This window comes from Entelurus aequoreus, linkage group LG03 (genome assembly GCF_033978785.1).
Source record: "Entelurus aequoreus isolate RoL-2023_Sb linkage group LG03, RoL_Eaeq_v1.1, whole genome shotgun sequence".
Lineage (NCBI taxonomy): Eukaryota > Metazoa > Chordata > Actinopteri > Syngnathiformes > Syngnathidae > Entelurus > Entelurus aequoreus.
The window spans coordinates 16,409,124-16,426,535 of record NC_084733.1 but is presented as its reverse complement, the minus strand read 5'-3'; the positions used below and the strand labels follow the sequence as shown (position 1 = coordinate 16,426,535).

At 39.0% G+C, this 17,412-nt stretch overlaps 1 protein-coding gene across 1 annotated transcript in view; it reads right to left on the bottom strand.

Annotated features, from left to right (window-relative positions):
• Positions 1-17,412, bottom strand: part of hs6st1a (heparan sulfate 6-O-sulfotransferase 1a) — a 208,705-nt gene that overhangs the window by 125,503 nt on the left and 65,790 nt on the right. The window lies entirely within an intron of this gene.

The following is a 17,412-nucleotide window of genomic DNA, read 5'->3' as shown; positions in this document are numbered from 1 at the left end:
GAAATGCTCCTACGTACTGTATGAGTTATTGATTCTTACCTGCTACATTTCTGTCCTATTAACATACTTGCCAACCTTGAGACATTTTCAAGTATTTCTTACATATTTATATATATATATATATATATATATATATATATATATATATATATATATATATATATATATATATATATATATATATAAATAATCAGTTCATGAATGAGCATAATATTTCTTACATATTTATATATATATATATATATATATATATATATATATATATATATATATATATATATATATATATATATATATATATATATATATATATATATATATATATATATATAAATAATCAGTTCATGAATGAGTATATCCGTTCGGCCACCGTGTTCAATGGAGAAGTCTGATCTACAAAATGTGCAGGCTTCTTACTCGTCGTCGCCGTGTCTCTTCTTCGTTCTTCTGCTTCGTCTCTGTTATGTTTTTGGACGTTACTACTTGCCGTAGTTTTGAAGCAATGCATGATGGGAATCCGGATGTTGTGTGTCAGTGTATTAACGTGCCGGCTGGAATAAACACACGCTGGGGAATAGCTCCGTGCCTGCCTACTTTATGGGTTATAGATAAACCTATGGATAACGGAGACATATATAATAGTCTCCTTTTCAGGTGAGAGAGGACGCTTATAAAGCCCCCAATATTGTTGTCCGGGGGGAAATCGGGAGAAATTCGGGAGAATGGTTGCCCCGGGAGATTTTCGGGAGGGGCACTGAAATTCGGGAGTCTCCCGGGAAAATTGGGAGGGTTGGCAAGTATGTCTATTAAATACAACTATCCAACAAACATTTATTATCATTATTTTATTACGTTGATGAGCTACCTTTGCCTTCTACTCAAAACCCAGTGAAGTTTCACACAGCATTCAGATAATTACATGTAAAAGTACTCGTCCAATGAATAACAATTGCTTTCAACACAAAAGGGCGGTAAGAAGTAAGTGAAACTCCGGCATTGTGGAGTTCTCTCACACAGAGGCAGCGACCCCACCTGTGTTAAGCATTTTACCATGAATTGATTAACGTGGACCCCGACTTAAACAAGTTGAAAAACGTATTCGGGTGTTACCATTTAGTGGTCAATTGTACGGAATATGTACTGTACTGTGCAATCTACTAATAAAAGTTTCAATCAATCAATCAATGGAAACCTACCTACCAAGTAGAGAGCTAACCATTATTGGTATTAATGATAAACAATAACTAAAAGGATCGTATGGCCTTGACTGACCACTGCACTTTCGATAATATTGGAGTCCGCACTGGAGTCAATAAGCTCCTTCTTTTTCTCTATCATCTGGTTGTGCAGCAGACTGGCTCGTACATGCACATGCATCCTCCGCTGTTGCCGTTTCTAATACAAAGTAGCATATAGTTCAAACTAGAGATGTCCGATAATGGCTTTTTTGCCGATATCCGATATGCCAATATTGTCCAACTCTTGATTACCGATTCCGATATCAACCGATACCGATATATACAGTCGTGGAATTAACACATTATTATGCCTCATTTTCTTGTGATGCCCTGGGATGATTAAACAATGTAACAAGGTTCTCCAAAATAAATCAACTCAAGTTATGGAACTGTTATGGCACTTTTCACTTGAAGGGGTCATAAAATGATTTTTTTTTTTCTATATTAAAACACTTTCTTGTGGTCTACATCGGTGGTCCCCAACCTTTTTGTAGCTGCCAACCGGTCAACGCGTGAAAATGTGTCCCACGGACCGGAGGGGGTTTATAAAGAAATACAATCATGTGCTCGGTTCTCGTATTATCTTTTAACCTGCCCATCGTACAGCACTTTGGCTACCCCTGTGGTAAATTTTAAATGTGCTTTATAGATAAAGTTGATTTGATTTGATTTGATGTGTGCTTACGGAGTGTATCCCTGCAGACTGTATTGCTCTATATTGATATATAATGTATATATTGTGTTTTTTATGTTGATTTAATAAAAAATACAAATACATTTATTTATTTTATGTTTTTTAATTTCTTGTGCGGCCCGGTACCAATCCGTCCGTGGACCGGTACCGGTGGTTGGGGACCACTGGTCTACATAACATGTAATGGTGGTTCTTTGGTCAAAATGTTGCAAAAATTATGTTTTACAGACCGTTTGCAAGCGGGTTTTCAACTGTCTCTTCAAGATGCGCCCTTTTGTGGGCGGTCTTATTTACATGCCTCCACTTAAACAGCGTCTTTTACCCGCCATCTTTGTTGTAGTTTTTGAGCTTCAACAGCAAGTCTACTGACAGATATAAGTTTGAACTAGAGATGTCCGATAATATCGGACTGCCGATATTATCGGCCGATAAATGCTTTGAAATGTAATATCGGAAATTATCGGTATCGGTTTTGAAAAGTAAAATGTATGACTTTTTAAAACGCCGCTGTACGGAGTGGTACACGGACGTAGGGAGAAGTACAGAGCGCCAATAAACCTTAAAGGCACTGCCTTTGCGTGCCGGCCCAGTCACATAATATCTACGGCTTTTCACACACACTTAAGTGAATGCAAGCATACTTGGTCAACAGCCATACAGGTCACACTGAGGGTGCCCGTATAAACAACTTTAACACTGTTACAAATATGCGCCACACTGTGAACCAACACCAAACAAGAATGACTAACACATTTCGGGAGAACATCCACACCGTAACACAACATAAACACAACAGAACAAATACCCAGAACCCTTGCAGCACTAACTCTTCCGGGACGCTACAATATACACCCCACCCCCAACCCCGGCCACCTCAACCTCCTCATGCTCTCGCAGGGAGAGCATGTCCCAAATTCCAAGCTGCTGTTTTGAGGCACGTTAAAAAAATAATGCACTTTGTGACTTCAATAATAAATATGGCAGTGCCATGTTGGCACTTTTTTCCATAACTTGAGTTGATTTATTTTGGAAAACCTTGTTACATTGTTTAATGCATCCAGCGGGGCATCACAACAAAATTAGGCATAATAATGTGTTAATTCCACGACTGTATATATCACACTTGCCAACCCTCCCGTTTTTAGCGGGAGACTCCCGGTATTCAGCGCCTCTCCTGATAACCTCCCGGCAGAAATTTTCTCCCGACAAACTCCCGGTATTCAGCCGGAGCTGTAGGCCACGCCCCCTCCAGCTCAATGCGGACCTGAGTGGGGACAGCCTGTTCTCACGTCCGCTTTCCCACAATATAAACAGCTTGCCTGCCCAATGACTTCATAACTGTGGAATGATCGAGGGCGAGTTATTGGTTTCTTATGTGGGTTTATTGTTAGGCAGTTTCATTAACGTCCTCCCAGCGCGGTAACAACACACAACAACAGCAGTCACGTTTAGTCTACCGTAAAGCAGTTCTTCTGCCGTAAACAGCAATGTTGTGACACTCTTAAACAGGACGATACTGCCATCTACTGGATAGCCTACAGAACACTGAAATTCAAGTATTTCTTTTATTTATATGTATAATAAAATAAATATATATATATAGCTAGAATTCACTGAAAGTCAAGTATTTCATACATATACATATATATTTATATATGAAATACTTGAGTTGGTGAATTCTAGCTTACCGTATTTCCTTGAATAGCCGCAGGGGCGTTAATTAATTTAAAACCTCCTGTCACTCCTGCGTTTACCGGAAACCGGCGGGATGGCCGTGCATGCGGTAATTATTTTAAAACCTCTTCTCACTCCGGCGTTTACCAAGAGGAATCCATAAAATTTAGACGTGTGATGTAAGCATACCATCATGAAAAGCACATTTAATTAAAAAAAACGTTTTTATGGTCTTACCTGTACTTATAAATGGAGTCCATTTGCAGCTCCTTCTGACCAAAAGCATCGATAACTTGTTTATAGAAGTCTTCATTATTTTCTTTTTTCCGTTTTAAAAGTCTCTGTCTCGATGGAGATATTCCTTTAATTATTACCTCCTGCTTCCATTGAAAGTCCAGTTTAGAAAACTGTTTTATTTTAGATACCGGTATGTAATCCTCCATGTTAGAAGAAAAAAAATCTCTTGCTGCGTGTGTTCACTTCTTCTGCAGTACCGGAAGTCGCAAGAAGGATCACTAGCGCGGCAGCGCCCTCTACCACCAGGAGGCGGGAGTCATTTAATGACTTATACAGTATTTCACACACGCAGCTACGGTATATTAATAAAACATAGCTGCTTACTGTTCTCTTTAGCATACTGTACCGGTATTCAATAGCTTGGACCTAAAATCCTACTGAATAGCTCTTTATCTTTTTTCCTTTGTGCGATTGTAAACTACTGAAAGCAGCTTCCTCCATTTTGAAAATGAGGACAGATGCGTCACTCGTGACGTAACGAATTTGACCCGGTGGAAGTTCTAGCCATATGCTAAATATTTTGCGAAACGAGTTTGACCCGGTGAAAATTATAGACATGCGATAATAAAATTAATATTTTGCGAAACGAATTTGATCCGGCTTCAATAATAAACCGGCGATAAGGTCAAGCATGCGTTAATTATTTTGAGAAACGAGTTTGACCCGGCAGTAATTCTAGACGTGCGAATACTATATTCCCTGCGCCAATTCAAGGAAATACGGTAAATATATTCCCCTCTTAACCACGCCCCTAACCACGCCCCCGCCCCACCCCCGACCCCGCCCCCCACCTCCCGGTATCGGAGGTCTCAAGGTTGGCAAGTATGGTATATATCGGTATCGGTTGATATCGGAATCGGTAATTAAGAGTTGGACAATATCGGATATCGGCAAAAAAGCCATTATCGGACAACTCTACATGTAACATAAACGGAAGCACCAATAGCGCAACCACAATAAGCTCTGCTTTAGGGCTGCAACTAACGATTAATCTGATAATCGATTAATCTGTCGATTATTACTTCGATTAATCGATTAATAATCGGATAAAAGAGACAAACTAGATTTCTATCCTATCCAGTATTTTATTGAAAAAAACAGCATACTGGCACCATACTTATTTTGATTATTGTTTCTCAGCTGTTTGTAAATGTTGCATTTTATAAATAAAGGTTTATTTTAAAAAAATAAAAAAATTGCGCATAGCATAGATCCAACGAATCGATGACTAAATTAATCGGCAACTATTTTAATAATCGATTTTTAATCGATTTAATCGATTAGTTGTTGCAGCCCTACTCTGCTTCTTCCTACTCTATTTCAGGTATGTTGCATGCGTAAAAACATGTGTAACTTTGAAAAAGTCGAACTTGTTTCAACATTTCCAGGAAAAATAAATCAATACCAGCGAGCCAGGCCTGAACCTGGCACAAGAATGCAAGGAGAGATGGACATGAAGGACACAAAGATGGCAGATGACCTATTTAGTTGACAAAAGGTGTGACGGGGAGGCCAGCAAACACAGTTGTATAAATTGGAAGGTGAGATAAACATGACATGTTGGGACTGATACGGAGACAGCGTGCCAAAATCCGTGACTTTGTGTAGCGGGGGAAAAAATGTATTATTGTTGGTGGTGAGGATGGCTTGACACCTCATTATAAATGAATGAGAGCTATGTGCTCAAAGAAGCTGAAGCTCAGGGGAGAGAGAGACATGAAAAAAAGGAAAGAACTCCCTCCTCTCTCTCAGTGGAGGCCAGCAGATGGACAGGTAGAAACAGGAAACCACACAGGAGTGATTCCCACTTTTTACCCCTTTCGTCTCTTTCCAAATCTTCCCCCCGGGCGGGTGGGAGGGGACACTTTTTATTTATTTATTTTTTTTCTCTCAGGCGGCGATCCAAATTGGAGCGGCACCGACAGGCAGGTGCGCTCAGAACCAGCGAGAAACGTCAAAAATCGCTCCGAGAGGTGACAAACTGGAAGGCAGGCGCCAAAATAGGGAAAACGAGGCGGGGCGCGCGCGTGCCAGCGCCGCCGATGGGCGCCTGCTGGCAGCTGTCGACTTCCATCTGACGGATGGGAGAAGACGAGTGGGACGGAGGTACAAGGGACGTGACAACAGTGTGAGGCGGGGTTGAGGGGGGCAAAGGTAAAACATGGAGAAGGCGAGGGAGGGGACGGGCAAAAATGGCGTTGTCTTATTCCAAGGGGACGGCGTCCCTTGAGACGGCAGTCAAATCTGTCAGGAAGCATATTTCTACCCCGTTTGTTTGAAAAGTGAGCACGCGGAGAGGGCCTTTCTGTACTCTCACCCCACCAAAAGTAAATTAATCAAAAGACAAGCGGCCGGGGCTGACAGCCGACGCGTGTCGTGCCATGCATATGCATCGATGCATTAAAATGCAACGGTACCATCAAGGTAACACACATAACCTCCAAGGCGCGGTCGGACAAGGCAAGCAACATGAGTTAGCGAGAGTTTGCAGCGATGCGCCTTACTCACTGAGAATATTTACCAGTCATATTCATAATACAACGAGAACAGCACTCAGCACATTTCCGTCAAGGTTGAAGTATTTGGCTGCACAAGTGGTGCATGTTGAATTTACGGCCAGATTAGGGCCGGGCGATATGGCCTTTTATTAATATCTCAATATTTTTAGGCCACGTCACGATACACGATATATATCTCGATATTTTGCCTTAGCCTTGAATTAACACTTGATGATAAAACCCAACACCAAGAATAGACATTTGAAAGGCAGCTTAAAATAAATAAAGAATAGTGAACAACAGGCTTTGATTGATTGATTGATTGAGACTTTTATTAGTAGGTTGCACAGTGAAGTACATATTCCGTACAATTGACCACTAAATGGTAACACCCGAATAAGTTTTTCAACTTGTTTAAGTCGGGGTCCACTTAAATTGATTCATGATATAGATATATACTATCATATATACTATCATCATAATACAGTCATCACATAAGATAATCACATTGAATTATTTACATTATTTACAATCAGGGGTGTGGAGGGGGGCGGGGAGGATATGGACATCAAGTAGTGGACATAGAGAGAGAGAGAGAGAGAGAGAGAGAGATCAGAAGGCATAAGAAAAAGAAAAAGTATCTGCATTTGATTGTTTACATTTGATTATTAGCAATCCGGGGAGGTTGTTAGTTTAGGGTTGTAGCTGCCTGGAGATGAACTTTTATTGCGGTTTTGACGGAGGATAGAGATGCCCTTTCTTTTATACCTGTTGGGAGCGCATTCCACATTGATGTGGCATAGAAAGAGAATGAGTTAAGACCTTTGTTAGTTCGGAATCTGGGTTTAACGTGGTTAGTGAAGCTCCCCCTGGTGTTGTGGTTATGGCGGTCATTTACGTTAAGGAAGTAGTTTGACATGTACTTCGGTATCAGGGAGGTGTAGCGGATTTTATAGACTAGGCTCAGTGCAAGTTGTTTAACTCTGTCCTCCACCTTGAGCCAGCCCACTTTAGAGAAGTGGGTAGGAGTGAGGTGGGATCTGGGGTGGAGGTCTAGAAGTAATCTGACTAGCTTGTTCTGAGATGTTTGGAGTTTAGATTTGAGGGTTTTGGAGGTGCTAGGGTACCAGGAGGTGCATGCGTTATCGAAAAAGGGTTGAACGAGAGTTCCCGCCAGAATCCTCAAGGTGCTTTTGTTGACCAGAGAGGAAATTCTGTAGAGAAATCTCGTTCGTTGGTTAACCTTTTTGATTACCTTGGTTGCCATTTTATCACAGGAAAGGTTAGCCTCTAGAATGAATAAGTGTACGCTATATGACGCATAAATAACCAACTGAGAACGTGCCTGGTATGTTAAGGTAACATATTATGGTAAGAGTCATTCAAATAACTATAACATATAGAACATGCTATACATTTACCAAACAATCTGTCACTCCTAATCGCTAAATCCCATGAAATCTTATACGTCTAGTCTCTTACGTGAATGAGCTAAATAATATTATTTGAAATTTTATGGTAAAGTGTTAATAATTTCACACATAAGTCGCTCCTGAGTATAAGTCGCACCCCTGGCCAAACTATGAAAAAAAAACACACTGCGATTTATAGTCCGAAAAATACAGTACTCCATTTAAATGTCACTTGTAATCTTAAATTAATATTATTTATTTGATTTGATTTATTTATTTTTTTTTAAAGGAGAAATATTACAAGAAAAAGTTGATTTAAAAATACATTTAGAGAAAAAATTATTGTAAAAAAAGTGAAATCTTATAAAATTCCTAAAGAGAAAAAGATTATTTTTTTGGGCGGGGGAAAAATGTCTTAACATAAGAATTAAGTACGGTTAAGAAAAAGTTGTACTGTTATGAGAATAGTTGGAATATTACAATAAAAGTCAAGGGAATAACTGGGTTTTTTTTTGTTTTTGTTGTTGTTTTTTTTACAATAAAGAAACATTTTGTTAGAATAAAAAAGTGAAAATTGGGTTTTTTTGAAGAAGAAAATCTGAGCAAAGTGAGCAAACACACAATATTACAAGAAGAAAGTTGAAGGAAAATGTTTAAGAAAAATGTTATAGTTTTATAAATCCATATTAATGGTTTTGTTTTTGTTTTTTTACAAAAAAAAGTCTAATTTCATTAGAATTTAATCATAATGTTATAGGCACATTAAATGTCAACTAACATGAGAATAAAGTGGGAACATTTTAGGATTAAAAGAGGTATCCATCTAAGATTAAAAATAAATAAAATAATGATAAGCAACTTCTGTCTTGTTGCGTGTAGACCCCCGGCCAAACTATGAAAAAAACTGCGACTTATAGTCCGAAAAATACGGTATACGTTCTCACGCAGTTGCTTTTAGCTGCGGGCATTAGACTACAGGCTTTTATCACTCTTTCTTGTCTCTGCTTCTCACAGAGACATAAAACAAGCACACTTTCTTACATACGTCACATACGTATACGCCCTCGCGGAGCAGAGAGGTAGCGGCATGGGTAACGTTAGCTGTGGTGCGAGTGGTAATACGAGAGAAAGAAGGTGCGAATCTGGTAACAAATGAAGGGAGAATTAATTCCCAAGAAAAACAGCAGGGGATTCAACGTCTGGCGGTGGTTTGGCTTCAAGCGGGAAGATGTCGAACAGACAACCGTAATTTGTCAAGTGTGGGGCAAAAGCGTTGCTACAAAAAGTAGCATTACTGCTTATGTGTAGCATCATTTGAAAAGTCACCCGCTAGAGAATGAAGAGTGTTTGCAACTCCGCATGTCAACATCTCCGTACGGTGCCACACCAACAAAATGCAGAGGCAACCATTTCCTGATCAACACCGTATGAAAAAAAATAGTCAAGAACAGAAGGAGATAACGTCCGCAGGAACCTACCACAGAGCGAAGGACATACACTATTTGATTTCCTATTATGCAGCTCATTTTTATTTGACAGTTATTGAAATATCTTGTGTGACATCATGCACAAAAGTGCACTTTATTTGTTTGAAACTATTGTAGTGGCGTTCGGTACAAAAAGTGCACTTTAATTTAGTGTTGTTTTGATATGTCATCTTAGTGACATCATGCACAAAAGTGCACTCATAGCTTGTTTTAAAATGTCTCTGACAATATTGCACGTTCTGTTTTGGAAATGACATGAATGTTTGTGCCACTGCTTAATAACTGTTTAATAAATACAGTTTTGGTAAATTGACTAAGTTGTGATTTCCCTCTCTGTATGAAAGTTTAAAATGATCATATATTAATGCAGTATGGACAAGAATGTTTTAATGTAGACACATAGAATCATCATACTGCTGTGATTATATGCATCAAGTGTTAATGCCTGGTTCACACCAACGGCGCTTGCTTGCTTTAAAGCGGCGAGCAAAGCGCCGTCATTTTTGTCAATTTTTCCACGAATATCCGATCTCCGAAGTAATGTTATGCTTTGATACGCCCTGATACAAATTAGTTGCCGCTTTGGGGGGACGAATTACCGTTCCTCACGATTTGATGCCGCTTTGATCCCGCTTTGACATGCTTTAAATCACGCTTACGTTTTATTACGCTTTATTGAACTTTATTATGCTTTGATGCGATCCTGACGCTTTAAATCAGGCTCTGACACGATTATCAAGCTCTGTTGTGCATTGGAATTAATGTCTCATGAACATTATGAACATTAATTTGTAATAATGACTTTGAAATGTGATATTGTTATGTAATTATGTGCAATTTGGAAGATGCTGTGATTATTATTTTGTGAATTTGATGAATAAATTGCGTGCGCACACATAATGTAATAAAAAAGAGAAATATGATAAACAAATAAGTAAAAAAAAAAGTGAAAAACTCAGTATACTAAGTTTTCCCCACATTTTTTTGGATTAATCTATTTATTTGATTTCTCTTTTTGTTTTATTATATACAGGATAAAACACATAATGTGATAAAAAAGAGAAACATGATAAACAAATAAGTAAAAAAAAATGTGAAAAACTCAGTATACTAAGTTTTCCCCACATTTTTTTAGATTAATCTATTTATTTGATTTCTCTTTTTGTTTTATTATATACAGGATAAAACACATAATGTAATAAAAAAGAGAAATATGATAAACAAATAAGTGAAAAAAAATGTGAAAAACTCAGTACACTGTTTTTCACACATTTTTTATATTCATTTATTTTTTCAATTTCTCTTTTTTCCCCGTTATATTATGTTTATTATTTATTATCTATTATGTTTTATATTCATTTATTTTTTAAATTTCTCTTTTTTTTCCCGTTGTATTATGTTTATTATTTATTATGTTTTATATTCATTTATTTTTTCAATTTCTCTTTTTTCCCCCGTTATATTATGTTTATTATTTATTATGTTTTATATTCATTTGTTTTTTCAATTTCTCTTTTTTTTCCGTTATACTATGTTTATTATTTATTATGTTTTATATTCATTTGTTTTTTCAATTTCTCTTTTTTTTCCGTTATATTATGTTTATTATTTATTATTTATTATGTTTTATATTCATTTATTTTTTCAATTCCTCTTCTTTTTTCGTTATATTGTGTTTATTATTTATTATGTTTTATATTCATTTGTTTTTTCAATTTCTCTCTTTTTTTCGTTATATTATGTTTATTATTTATTATGTTTTATATTCATTTATTTTTTCAATTTCTCTTTTTTTTTCAGTTATATTATGTTTATTTATTATGTTTTATATCTTCATTTCTTTTATTTCTTTGTCATCTTAATAAATATCTATCTTCCATTTCTTATGCTAGTTGACAATAATAAAAGGCATTTCTTTTAATTTTTATATTCAATGTCACTAGTCAATATCACAGTCACTTCCTTTTTGTAGTTGTAGACTGGGGTCCGCGCTTTGAACCAAGATCTGTTAAGTGTTCCTACGCTTTGAGTCAAGCTTTGCTGAGCTTTGTCAGGCTTTTTCACCCTTTGATACGCTCTCTGCGCTTTATTCCATTCTTGACAGAGCGCAGAATTTTTTTAAACCGTTTAAAAAATTTTGGCGAACTTGCCGCAGGTCCCGCTTCACTACAAGCTTCCCCACGATCCATTAGGACCCTCACGCTTTAATCAGGCTTTGTTACGCTTTGACGCTTTGCATGCCGCTTTAAAGCGCCGTCAAAGCGCCGTTGGTGTGAACCTAGCATAACTCAAGGCTAACGCAAAATATCAAGATATATATCGTGTATCGTGACATGGCCTAAAAATATCGGGATATTAATAAAAGGCCATATCGCCCAGCCCTACATGGAATATTGCAACATTAACAAGATGTAGTCGGCCAAATACTTGAGTAGGTGCAGACTGCGACTGTGCAACAAAAAGGTCCCGAAATATGGAACCGTTTGATTTTTTTTCCGATCAGCGGCATAGTTTGTGTGCGGTACAAAAATGATCCAAACAAAAGCAACTCTTCAAGCCTTTACATAATTAAACAAACACAGTTGGAGTAGAGTTGATTCTTGTTTGGTCTTCAATAAACCAAAACAACTGGGGTTTATTCAACTAATAGCTCAGCAGGGCACTTTGTCTTTGTGTTTTTTTCCGTCTTTAATAGGTGAATTTAACGAAAGTTGCAAACTGCTCATACTTGGGACGAGTGCCCGATTCCGTGAGGAAAAACAAATGTTAGTTTTGGTGAATGCGGAGCGGGGCGGCACTTTTCCCTCCAACCCCACAGATCGTTTTGATGAAAGCACGAATTGCACAACAACACATTCTAAATATTTGACATGTTTTGACTTTTTGCCTGTTGTGTGATCTAAAAAGCCCTTTGTTTGCTTGCCAAAGCCAGGCTCCAGCAACACAATTCTCCCTCTGAAGACTGTGGAGGGAAAAAAAAAAAGGCCTCAAAACGACAATAAACAGCACAGAAATGCTGGAAGCATACATTCATTGCGGAACAATAAAATAAATAAAACAACCGCAAAGCAAATTAGGAGTAGACCTAGTTATGACGGCAATAATGCAATGAAAAATTGATGGATATATCTCCAGTTTCCGAGGTTGCAACGGGCACAATAATGCAACTAAAAGTGTACTTTGGTCACTCTGAGCTTTTCAGGCCACAGTCTTAATTTTGTTGACTAAAATTTTTTGTCTTAGTTAAACTTTAAGTACCACCGATAGTCACACACACACACTAGGTGTGGTGAAATTACCCTCTGCATTTGACCCATCCCCTTGTTCCACCCACTGGGAGGTGAGGGGAGCAGTGAGCAGCAGCGGTGGCCGCGCTCGGGAATAGGGTTGGGTATCGAGTATCGAGTATCGATTGGAACCGGGACTAACTTTCCGATTATCCCGGAATCGTTCAAAAGTTTAAATTTCGATTCCTAGTTTCGATACCCAGTCCGCCGACCGGAAGAAGAAGCCGCTGAACACCAACGAAGAAGCGCCCACCGCCGGAAGTGCTAGCATAGCCGAGCCTATGTAGCCGAGCGAGTCAGTCAAGCATGGATGGCGGGCGTCGGCGGTCGAAAGCGTGGCTTTATTTTACTAAAAAAAATGAAATATCGGCGAAATGTAACACGTGCGACAGGACTGTTTCGTGCTTAGGAGGGTGCACGTCGAACATGATGAAGCACCTCCGAGTTCATGGAGTACAAATAAATGCGTGTCCCGTCCTCCTCTGCCTCTTCCTCTGGCTCCGACGCCCAGCCGGTGACTGCACTGCAATCCGAATCCGGTAAGTAAAACAATATATTAGCAATAAATAATGTGTTTTGCGCCAACGTTGAGGCAGCTAACAAATTAGCCCGCGTATTTTTTCATAGACAATTTACAACCTGCTAGCCAGGCTCCGCGATGTGCTCAGCGTACTCCGTTCACCGTAGCGGCAATGGGGAAGATGTCGGTGCCACAGACGGAAGAGTGCCACAGAAAGGTCACTGCACACATAGTCAAAAGACTGCATCCCTTTTCAGAGGTGGAATCTCTAACATTTAGGTTAGTTAAGCAATAGCGTTAGAGCGAAGCTAATTGATACTGGGCTAAACAGTAACAGCAACATTACATGTTTGTTTATGTTTGCAGGGAGATGGTGAAAACTCTCAACCCAAAATACATACCACCTTCCAGGGACTACCTGTCAAACACATTGATCATGGTACAAGAAGAATCGGAATCGAGAATCGTCAGGAATCGGAATCGAAACAAAGAATCGGAATCGGGATCGTTCGAATTCAAACGATACCTAACCCTACTCGGGAATCATTTTGGTGATTTAACCCCCAAATCCAACCCTTATCGTCAACTACGAATCACAACAAACGCACGTTGACGAAAACAATGACGAAATTAATTGACAATTTATTCGACGAATAGGAACAATCCAATCATATTTAACTTTATCTTTAGGCGGGTGGGACAAGTTAGGAATCTATCCAATTACAGCAGCATGTGGGAGAGGGGCGGGGGTATATCACGGCGAGGATCCAATCAGAACTACGACTACTAAGCTCTGTGTTTGGATTTTTCCATGGGAAACAAGACTGTATGGTAGGGGCGTATTGATGAACTGTAATAATTAAAGGTAGGGGAAATAATCGATTTTTTGATGCATCCCAATTTGGACATGGTCGATTATAGAATAGATTAGTAAATGTCAATAATCAATAATCAATGTATTTATTGTAAATAAAGTAATACAGACAGGTCTAAAGTTTGGCTGACTGCAGCAAGTCACCTCACCGAGAGATCCGACCAGCTCCTTTATAATAGGGCACTTATTGTCCAGTTTTCCACCCATTTTCATTAATTTAATAAAATGTGGGAATTGATTTAACTGTTTCTTATCCCAAATCAATTGGTTTTTTTTAGGTTGCAAGTGATGAACGCTTATTTAGTGAAACGAAAATTAATTTGAAACTGCATCAATATACATAAATTAAAGATGCATCAATAATCGATTTTTAATCGAACCGTAGCTCCTTAATCGTAACCGTAATTGAATCGTGAGGTGCCTAATGATTCCCAACTCTAGTAATAATTAGAACTAGAGATGTCCGATAATGGCTTTTTTGCCGATATCCGATATTGTCCAACTCCTAATTACCGATTCCGATATCAACCGATACCGATATATACAGTCGTGGAATTAACACATTGTTATGGTTGAGGTGGGCGGGGGTTGGGGGGGGGGTTTGGTGGTAGCAGGGGGTGTATATTGTAGCGTCCCGGAAGAGTTAGTGCTGCAAGGAGTTCTGGGTATTTGTTCTGTTGTGTTTATGTTGTGTTACGGTGCGGATGTTCACTCGAAATTTGTTTGTCATTATTGTTTGGTGTGGGTTCACAGTGTGGCGCATATTTGTAACAGTGTTAAAGTTGTTTATACGGTCACCCTCAGTGTGACCTGTATGGCTGTTGACCAAGTATGCGTTGCATTCAATGTATCTGGGCCGGCACGCTGTTTGTATGGAGGAAAAACGGACGTGACGACAGGTTGTAGAGAACGCTAAAGGCAGTGCCTTTAAGACACGCCCCCAATAATGTAGTCCGGGTGAAAATCGGGAGAATGGTTGCCCCGGTAGATTTTCGGGAGGGGCTATGAAATTCGGGAGTCTCCCGGGAAAATCGGGAGGTTGAAACCGATACCGATAATTTCCGATATTGCATTTTAAAGCATTTATGGGCCGATATTATCGGACATCTCTAATTAGAAATGCAGCAAAACTCCCAATGGTATTACCCTTTTAAATTAAAATTAAAGTAAAACTTTATCCATATATTTAAAGACAAATATTTGTGTTTTTGTTCACTATTGTACCAGTGTGTCAGCTTTTTCTCATTACATGATGCCTTTTTACATTTTCATAGAGAAGTATTTTTTTAAGCTATGTACATTTACATGTACTAAATGTACATGATGTACCAGGACAGATCAATTAAGAGTTTGAACAGAAATATGTCGTATAGTGATTAACTATACACCATAAAACGTTTCACAAAATGCTATGTCACATGAACGGTCATAACCCACTAGGAATGTAAAAAAAAACTTGGTGTTTACTTTTGATATCAATATAAAACACAAAGCAGTTTGGCTTATGAAGATAAAGTCTAATAAACAAGCTTTGTTCATCAACACCATGTGGTTCAGTGCAAAATAAACGGGAGTGATACCTCTCGCATCTAATACACAATCTTCATACCTTAGCGTGTTGATACATCACAGCCTGTGTTCAATTCGATGAGATGACAAAACATTTCAGCGAGTATTGATGTTATTGGAACACTGACAAAGAAAGGACGACTGACCATCCCAGTAAACAAACCAAAGACTTTACAGACAAGTTGTGGCAACGTTCCCGACACATCGCCTGCTGCATTTTACTCATGTCATTAAATCTCAGTCACAGCAGGACGCCGTGTTGAGAAAATGAAAGCAACTTCAAATATTTTTCTCCTCCACTGTAGACATTAAAGGCCTACTGAAACCCACTACTACCGACCACACAGTCTGATAGTTTATATATCAATGATGAAATCTTAACATTGCAACACATGCCAATACGGCCGGGTTAACTTATAAAGTGCAATTTTAAATTTCCCGCTAAACTTCCGGTTGAAAACGTCTATATATGATGACGTATGCGCGTGACGTCAATCGTTGAATTGGTACCCCATTGAATCCAATACAAAAAAGCTCTGTTTTCATCTCAAAATTCCACAGTATTCTGGACATCTGTGTTGGTGAATCTTTTGCAATTTGTTTAATGAACAATGAAGACTGCAAAGAAGAAAGTTGTAGGTGGGATCTGTGTATTAGCGGCTGGCTGTAGCAACACAACCTGGAGGACTTTGACTTGGATAGCAGACGCGCTAGCCGACGCTAGCCGCCGACCGCACGGATGATCGGGTGAAAACCTTCGTCCTTCCGTCGATCGCTGGAACGCAGGTGAGCACGGGTGTTGATGAGCAGATGAGGGCTGGCTGGCATAGGTGGAGCGCTAATGTTTTTATCATAGCTCTGTGAGGTCCCGTTGCTAAGTTAGCTTCAATGGCATCGTTAGCAACAGCATTGTTAAGCTTCGCCAAGCTGGAAAGCATTAACCGTGTAGTTACATGTCCATGGTTTAATAGTATTGTTAGTCTTCTGTCTATCCTTCCAGTCAGGGATTTATTTATTTTGTTTCTATCTGCATTTGAGCCCGATGCTATCACGTTAGCTCAGTAGCTAAAGAGCTTCGCCGATGTATTGTCGTGGAGATAAAAGTCACTGTGAATGTCCATTTCGCGTTCTCGACTCTCATTTTCAAGAGGATATAGTATCCGAGGTGGTTTAAAATACAAATCCGTGATCCACAATAGAAAAAGGAGAAAGTGTGGAATCCAATGAACCCTTGTAGCTAAGTTACGGTCAGAGCGAAAAAAGATATGTCCTTCACTACACTCTAGTCCTTCACTCTGACGTTCCTCATCCACGAATCTTTCATCCTCGCTCAAATTAATGGGGTAATCGTCGCTTTCTCGGTCCGAATCGCTCTGGCTACATTGTAAACAATGGGGAAATGTGAGGAGACTTTCAACCTGTGACGTCACGCTACTTCCGGTACAGGCAAGGCTTTTTTTATCAGCGACCAAAAGTTGCGAACTCTATCGTTGATGTTCTCTACTGAATCCTTTCAGCAAAAATATGGCAATATCGCGAAAAGATCAAGTATGACACATAGAATGGATCTGCTATCCCCGTTTAAATAAAAAAAATTCATTTCAGTAGGCCTTTAAGTGTGGCAGTCTGCAATATTGTCGCACTCACTTAAAGAAGCATTTAAGTCCCGTCTTAAAACTCATTTGTATACTGTAGCCTTTAAATAGACCCCCTTTTTAGACCAGTTGATCTGCCGTCTCTTTTCTGCTCTGCACAGATTAGGTGACCACAGATGACGCGCTAGCTGTTCAAAGTCGGGGCCCGGGATGGACCACTCATATGTGCATCAGTTGAGGACGTCTCTGTGCTACTGACTTGTCTCC